This window comes from Loxodonta africana, chromosome 5 (assembly GCF_030014295.1).
Source record: "Loxodonta africana isolate mLoxAfr1 chromosome 5, mLoxAfr1.hap2, whole genome shotgun sequence".
Lineage (NCBI taxonomy): Eukaryota > Metazoa > Chordata > Mammalia > Proboscidea > Elephantidae > Loxodonta > Loxodonta africana.
In genome coordinates this window covers 27,032,082-27,040,878 of record NC_087346.1, presented here as the reverse complement: position 1 = coordinate 27,040,878, position 8,797 = coordinate 27,032,082, and positions in this window count along the sequence as shown.

Genomic DNA, 8,797 nt, shown 5'->3' with positions numbered 1-8,797 from the left:
CTGGACTCATCTCAGTTCCTGATAAAATGGATTTTCTTAAAGATTTCCTCAAAGCACTGAGATAAATATCATACAGCCAAGAAATAGCAAAAACATGAACAGACACATGATACATGATACAGGTTCTGAATCTAAAATCCACCTTGTAAAATGGGCTGTTGGCAGTTAGCTATGATGTCCAGGTGTTATTGAGACAATTCTGACTCACGGTGACCCCATGTGTTGCAGAACAGAACTGTGCTCCATAGGATTTTCATGACGGTGACCTTTTGGAAGGAGATCACGAGGCCTTTCTTCCAAGGCAACTCTGAGCAGGTTTGAACTGCCAACTTTTCAGTTGGTAGCAGGGCGCTTAATTGTTTGCACCACCCAGGGACTTCTTAGTTATGATTAGCTAGACTAAAATAATACTAACTACTGACTCTGGCCTCAGAGAAATCTCTACTAGCCCATTGTTGTCTTTTTTACAAATTTACTTGACATCATTATCTTATTTAATCCTCACAAATATCCTAAGATTTAGATACCATTTTTATCTGAATTTTAGAGATTAAGAATTTGAGGCTGAGATGGAAAAACTGGCCACAGATAACAGAACTGGTAACGGTGGTGCAGGGGTTCACACTCTGGAAAGGCTGTTTGACGTCAAGTCCTTTTTTCTCAATGATGCCCATTTTTTTCAAACTGTTTCAAAGAGCACTGGATCCCTGAGGTACCTCAGGGACACTGAGCAAGAAAAGGGGGAGAAATAAAACAGGCAGTGCTCTTGGCCCCTCACTTTGGTTTCAACCAGAGCGCATCTGTTAGATATATCAGGGTTCCATTTAAAGTTTTGTTTGAAAAAGTCTCCAAACCACTGTATCCTACCATGCTCTCTCCTGATGCTGTTACGAGCTCCACTAGCAACTTGTTGAGATCATGGACTTGGTCTTTTCTTTGATCTCACAACAGTGTGCTATCTCCCCCTATCCATGAGCCACCCTTCTGAAGAAGCAGTAAGAAGACCCCTGGGCCCAGCTTCATTGTCCTGGGTCATGCTGTGGGCTCCAGGACAGTTGCTGTCTCCGCATCACCCATGACTCCTACCAGGCTCACTCTTTCTTAGAAAAGCCATTAAATTATTCACAGTACCTGAAGCCTTCTCTGAACAATCACAACTCATTGCTGTGATCATTGAGCTTTCCTCCAAGAGGGAAGTAATGTCTTTTCCAAATATTTTCAAGCAATTTTTAATAGCAAATTGTACAAGAGAAATCTGGAACACAGAATGGCAAAAATATTTTTTTTTCCCATAGGACAAAGTAATAAATCACATTTCATATGTACGTCCTCAATCAAACAAAAATGTGAAAGAATTCTGAGAAAAATTCAGCGTTGATATGAAAACATATAAACCAGTTTTCTCTAAGAAACTGCAATACTTTCAAGAGTAGTTTGGGCAAAGACTTTAAAATACCCATAAGCAGTGAAATAAATATGAAACTTGTGTCCTTGGCTTAATGGCTAATATTTTATATCGATGGCTACACAGTTAACATTCAGATAATTTTTAAATTACCCACATAAGGTGTTGGAGGTGAAGATGTTATTCAATTTATAAAGAATCCAATACATGAAAACTCATGAAATTCACTTCTTAAGTGAAGAAGTATCTTAAACATGAGAAGTGGAATTTCTCTGTGGGCTGACTGTGAAGGAATGAGGCGGCTGGGGAGAAAATCTGTCTGTCTGTCTAACTGCTGTCCTTCCCCAACCATTGTCTTGCCTTAGGCTTGCTCTGTGGGGGTGCTAGGGGGAACACTGTGATCTCATGAGGCACCCTGAGGCTCCCTTAGGATGTTCTGGAATCTTTTACTAGTTTCTTCACTCTGATAGCCAAGTATTTCTCTAAGCAGGCCAGTGTTGGCAGAAGCCCAATGTACGTGGAACCAAGGGTGCTCATATTGCCCAGCCCCCTGGGATGTGCAAGGGCACAACTGCAGCAATGTCTAAATGAGCTGGGTGCTGTCAGCACTGCCGCTGCTCAGATGAGGAGGCTGGCTTGGAAACTCTGCCCAGCAATGTTAAGGTTTAGAGTTGAAGCTTGGCTTAACTAACTCCAAAGCCCAGGTTTTTCTATCATATCACTCTACTTTTTTATCTACGGTTTGGTCGGAGGCCTGGTGGCACAGTGGTTAAGAGCTCACTGCTAACCAAAAGGTCACAACTTCAAATTCACCAGCCACTCCTTGGAAACCCTATGGGGCAGTTCTACTCTTTCCTATAGGGTTGCTATAAGTCGGAATCCGCTTGATGGCAATGGGTTTTGGTTTATGGTTCAGTCAGTCTAGTATTTAGTCTCCTGAACGGGAAAGAAGAAGTGACTCAGCTGCTCTCAATTTCCCACTTAACAACCCACCTTCCCATACCCCACCATGATAAGATAAATGACTCTGCCATCCCAGAGGAGTAGGATTAAAGTGAACACTTTTAAAAAATGGTCCTTTAGATAACAACCTGATTTTCAAGTTGGAAGTGAGGACTCAGGCCCCAAAGGCATAAAAAGGAGAAATAGGATTACCTTTTTTGTCAATTCATTTTCCAGTCCTGGGCTGCAGGAAGTAGAAGACCAAAGAATGCTTGGGGGGATACAGACTGATAAGTTATATGCTGTCATCTGATTGGATGCAGAATATTGTTCAATGTTGTGTAACACCCCAAAAAGGTATCGCAGGAGAACAATATTGGCTCTTGGTGGTTGGTCTAAAAGCCCTAAAATACAGGAAAACATACTCTTAAAACAAGTCATTTCATTTAAGAACTTGTAAATAAGGAGAGAGACTTTTTTTTTGTCCACCATGTCCACAACCCAATGAAAAACGTAAAAGAAGGTAAAATTCTGTCTCATAAAAACTGCTGCATGGAATATTTCACAGAAACCACTACCATGTGTTTAACTTAAAAAAAAAAAAAAACCTGTTGCTGTCGAGTCTATTCCAGCTGATATCAACCCTATAAGATAGAGCAGAACTGCCTCAACATTTCCAAGGAGTGCCTGGTGGATTCGAACTGCCGACCCTTTGGTTAACAGCTATAGCACTCACCCACTATGCCACAGGGTTTCCACGTTTCACTTGGGCTAACCTTATTAATGTAGAATGTGATATAAATTTATTAAAAACCACATTAACATTCCAGAATGTTCTCAATTAAAACTCACAAAAGTTACTGGTGAAATTAAACAGCAATTACATTGAAAATACTCCCTTTATTTCCAAGGTAACAATGAAAAAAAAATGCTCTCTGAGAGTGAGAGTTCAAATCTAATCTACTAAGACATATAAGTACATTCCGAGATCTTATGCTCTGCTCAGCAGCATCCAAGGTCAATTTTATTCCAAATCAATCTCAATGGCACCACTTTCTCATACAAGTTTATAATAGTATAATTTTCAATGTTCTAATATTTGTGATTGATATGGGTTTTTTTTTTTAATCGTGCATTGAAACTGTTTCTCAGTTCATATTCAGAGTTTTAATTTTTTGTTTTTTCACAACAAGATGCTGAAACTTGGAGAAAATATGATCATCAGAAATGACACCAGCAACAGGGAGCCCAATTCTCAGTATTACAGACTGATGATGCACCCTTAACACAGTGTTAAATACACAGGTTTTATACTAGAAGAAGCAACAAGCTATGGGATGTGATACTTGATGTACCCGAACGGTCTCCTCTGAAGTGTAATAGGAGTGCAGTTGGTAACACGCACAACAGAGAGCTACAGGACTTGGTGCTCACTGTACTCAAACGGTCTTCTCTAAACTATAATGGGGACAGAGGTGGTATTTTGTTCCATAGCCTTGTTTTCTGGTGTCTTTCACAGCTGTTCCTTAGTCTCTAACTCTTCAATGCAAATACAATGTTCTGTTGCTAAAAAGGGGTTTACCAATAGTATTGTGAAGGTGATAATTCGTACATTTGGGAGTCGCTAAAAAAGATTTGTGTTCAACAGACATATATAAATAGTAGATACTCTTGGAATTCTCAGGTTTTTCACAGAAGGAAAGCTTAGGAAATTGAATTACTGGATACTTTTTTCCTATTCTGCTATGTTGTACGTAACATTCATGATGAGTCCTGCCAGAAATTTCTACTTGCATGGGCATAGACCTGGAATTCTTTGTGATCATGTCTTGACTTTGCAATTTGAGCTTCTGTTTTCTCTGGGTCTTAAAAAAAAAAGAGTTAATTATCACTCCACCATGTTCCCCCAGTACCTGTGAGTGTTCCTTTTATAGCACTGACGACACTTCAGTTTATCTACTTCTTTCCTCCACCAGCTTCTGAGTTTCTTGAGGTTAGGGATTACGTCCTTCACCTCTGTGTGTCTAGAGACTAGCAGAGTTGCAGGCGTGAACCCATACAGAAATGCTTCATTAAATTTAACTCCTGAGCATGATGAGACTTTCTGGTTAGTTATATATTTGAGAAATTTAAATAACAACACTGTAAGAGTTGGCCTCTACCACCTCTCTTGGACTAACGGATTTCGCCTCCTATTAATTTCAAATATTCAGAAGGTGGACAATGGTCAAGGATCCCCTATTAGTAAGGTTAGGAGAAAAACAGTAATTTGATGACACCAGTAAGGTAGACAACTATTTTTAAACTGGCCTCCACGGGTGTAACCACATGAAACCCTTTCGTCCTTATTTAGTAGGCAAAGCTGTACAATAGAAGCTATTTTTTTTCTGAGAGTGTGTTGGTTATATTTCTGAGGCATGGACAGAGTTGGGTAATGACTGCATCATTACCTCTGGATTCCAGCTATTTTCTCCTCTTCATTCCCTTCATCAATAACAGCAAGCCATTGACCATACAAATCACATAAAAACACATTTTCTTGGAGATTTCTAAAAAAATCCTAAAATAGATGAAAAATAATATTATTCTTAGGGCAAACATGTATTAGACAAATGATAGAAATCACATTTAGTTGAAAAATTCAGTTTGGTCCCCACTTCCTTCACAGCCACCCACACTGTGACACCCACAGAGCTCGGCTCCACCTCTTTGCTGACTTGCACACCCATAAGCAGGTGCTTGGATTTTCTCCAACCAAAACTAGTGGCATCAAAGCAGAGTCTGGGCTGTGATGGGAATAAAGGTAAAGCCCCTTTCTATCTTCTGAAATCTTCTTATGTACAGTTTAGCCAACTGGTCCAAACTACAAGGCCTGGTGATAAACACCCTAAAACCTATTATTCTCTTTAAAAGAGATACACATACACATTTTGATTATGCATTTTAGCCATGGTATTCTTAATTCCTGGCCAAGAAAAGTTCTGAAACAAATACCACACACACACACATAAAAACAGGAGTAGGTCTTCTTACTTGAGGTTGTGTGCTTCTTGGGAAAAACCTCCTCTCATAAAATCTTCATTTTTCATCTCTTTAAGGGTTTTTGTTGTTTCTGTGCACCCCTGAGTGGATTCTGACTCATCATAATGACCCCATGTGACAGAGGAGAACTGCCTCATAGGGTTTCCTAGGCTGTAATCTTTATGGGAGCAGATCGCCGGGTCTTCTCTCCCGAGGAGCAGCTGATGGGTTCAAACTGCTGACCTTTCTGTTAGCAGCCGAGCGCTTAATCATTGCACCACCAGGGCTCCTTACCTAAATTTGAAAGGTAGGATATCACATTTTCTGGAGTTTCAGTTTCTTTGAGAAGTAAAATGTTCCAAAACAGAAAGAAATAATCAAAATTTAGAGACAGCAAAACTTCAGGCCTCTGAGAACCAGAGCTACAGGCATGCACAGGCCAGCTTCCTAAGTGGTGACCTGGAATATCTGTTTTAACATCATACAGTTTGCCTATTAAAATTTATTAAGCTTAATTTCAGAGTGATAAAGAGGGCAAAATGTCACATCATCTTGCTAGCTTCAAAGTGACATCTTTCTGCCAGTGGTCTCACTAAATAAATAGCTCAAACACGCCCCCAACATGCCCCCCAAGAAAAAAAAAAACCTTTGTCTTTGAGTCCATTCTGACCCACAGTGACCCTATAGGACAGAGTAGAACTGCACCATAGGGTTTCCAAGAAGCAGCTGGTGGATTCAAACTGCCAACATTTTTGGTTCGCAGTCATAGCATGCCTTAGCTCTTAACCACTGCGCCACATAGACCTCTATGAATAGCAGCTACTACAGGAAATGCCTCAGGGCAACTATCATGATCACAATCTGGAAATCATTCACTCTTTCTTATATTTACTGAGGTCCTGTGTGTGTCAGGCTGTTTTGTGTTCTGAGGACTTAGCTGTGAAGGAAACGGACAAAGTCAGTTTCCCAAGTCCCTCCCACCCTCCACTCATTAGAGCAATGGTGACCTTGCTTCCTCTGCATCCTTCCAACAGGGCACTGCCTGAACAGAAGCATGCCCCTTCTTCCATTACCAGTGCCCTGTAAGGATTCCAAGGAGACCAAACACCGAGCTCACAAAATAATAGGGGATGGGGCCAAGATGGCGGACTAAGTAGACGCTACCTCGGATCCCTCTTGCAACAAAGACTCGGAAAAACAAGTGAATCAATCACATACATAACAATCTACGAACCCTGAACAACAAACACAGATTTAGAGACGGAAAACGAACAAATATGGGGAAGCAGCAATTGCTTTCAGAGCCTGGAGCCAGCGTCCCAGTCAGGTAACCTTTGGCGCCCGATTTAGGGCAGGGCCCAGGGGAGCTGACGGTGCAAACAAGGGGTGCAACCCTGCCCCCCTGAACTCACCCCGGGAGGGGGCCCAGCTGTCTGCGTTGGCGGCGTGGTGACGCAGCCGGTGGGAGAAGTCCCCGGGAGGAAGTGACTGGTCTTGGAGCTGGGAGAGCAGCGTCCCAGCCGGGGAATCTTGCCACCGGGCTTTTGACGGGGTGCTGTCACGGCACAAGCACAGAAAGCTGCTCTACTCCCCTGAACTAACCCCGGGAGGGGGCCCAGCCGGTCCGTGGGAGTGGCGCAATGACGCGGCGGGCAGGATGAGAAGTCCCCGGGAGGCAGCGACTGATTCTGGAGCCGAGAGGGCAACGTCCCAGCCGGGGAATCTTGCCGCCGGGCATTTGACTGGGCGCTGTCGCGACGCAAGCACGGACAGCTGCCCCACTCCCCTGAACTAACCCCGGAAGGGGGTCCAGCCAGTTCGCGGAGGCAGCGCGGCGACGCGGCTGGTGGGACGAGGAGTCCCTGGGAGGCAGCGACTGATTTTGGAGTCGGGGGAGTGCCGTCCCAGTGGGGGAGCCTTGACATTGGGCGTGGGGCTGGCAGCAGAGGATCTGACCGCGGCTTCAGTGGGCCAGATCCCCGGGGGCCATCTCCACACATCCAGCACACATAGGCGACACGCCCCTCGGGAATCTCAGATAAAATAGTCATTCCAAGCAAGACAAGCAACTCTGGCTATATTCTGAGGTGCTATTCTCCAATCTCTCTGATCCCTCCCCCATCCTCCCCAGGCAGCTTCATTAACATTGGAATTTCCTGAGCCAGAGGGAGAACGGCTCCAGCTCCGCAACGGCTTTGCTTTCCCCCCCTATTTTTTTTTTTTCTTTTGGTCTTTTCCTAACCCAATCTTCCGGCCTGAGAGAAGGAAATACAAAAAACCCAGGGACCAAAAATCCACCCCTAATTGGACTAAAAACACAGAACCAGCTACAGCCAAGCATATATGATCCAAATCTCAGACTTTCATCCTTACAGGGAACGAGGTGGCGGTTATAATCCAAAGGCAGTTCTGGTAGGGATCTGACAGCAATTTTTTTTTTAGCGGATTTTCTGGAAAAACTAGTTTCCCAGCAATGGCTCGGAGACAGCAGTCCATATCAAACCACATAAAGAAGCAGACGATGACAGCTTCTACAACCCCCCAAACAAAAGAATCAAAATCTTTCCCAAAGGAAGATACAATTCTGGAATTATCAGATATAGAATATAAAAAACTAATTTACAGAATGCTTCAAGACATCAAAAAGGAAATAAGGCAAACTGCAGAAAAAGCCAAGGAACACACTGATAAAACAGTAGAAGAACTCAAAAAGATTATTCAAGAACATAGTGGAAAAATTAATAAGTTGCAAGAATCCATAGAGAGATAGCATGTAGAAATCCAAAAGATTAACAATAAAATTACAGAATTAGGCAATGCAACAGGAAGTCAGAGGAGCAGACTCGAGCAATTAGAATGCCGACTGGGACATCTGGAGGACCAGGGAATTAACACCAACATAGCTGAAAAAAAATCAGATAAAAGAATTAAAAAAAATGAAGAAACCCTAAGAATCATGTGGGACTCTATCAAGAAGGATAACTTGCGTGTGACTGGAGTCCCAGAACAGGGACGGAGGACAGAAAACACAGAGAAAATAATTGAAGATCTCCTGACAGAAAACTTCCCTGACATCATGAAAGACGAAAGGATATCTATCCAAGATGCTCATCGAACCCCATTTAAGATTGATCCAAAAAGAAAAACACCAAGACATATTATCATCAAACTTGCCAAAACCAAAGATAAAGAGAAAATTTTCAAAGCAGCCAGGGAGAAAAGAAAGGTTTCCTTCAAGGGAGAATCAATAAGAATAAGTTCAGACTACTCAGCAGAAACCATGCAGGCAAGAAGGGAATGGGACGACACATACAGAGCACTGAAGGAGAAAAACTGCCAGCCAAGGATCATATATCCAGCAAAACTCTCTCTGAAATATGAAGGCGAAATTAAGATATTTACAGACAAACACAAGTTTAGAGAATTTGC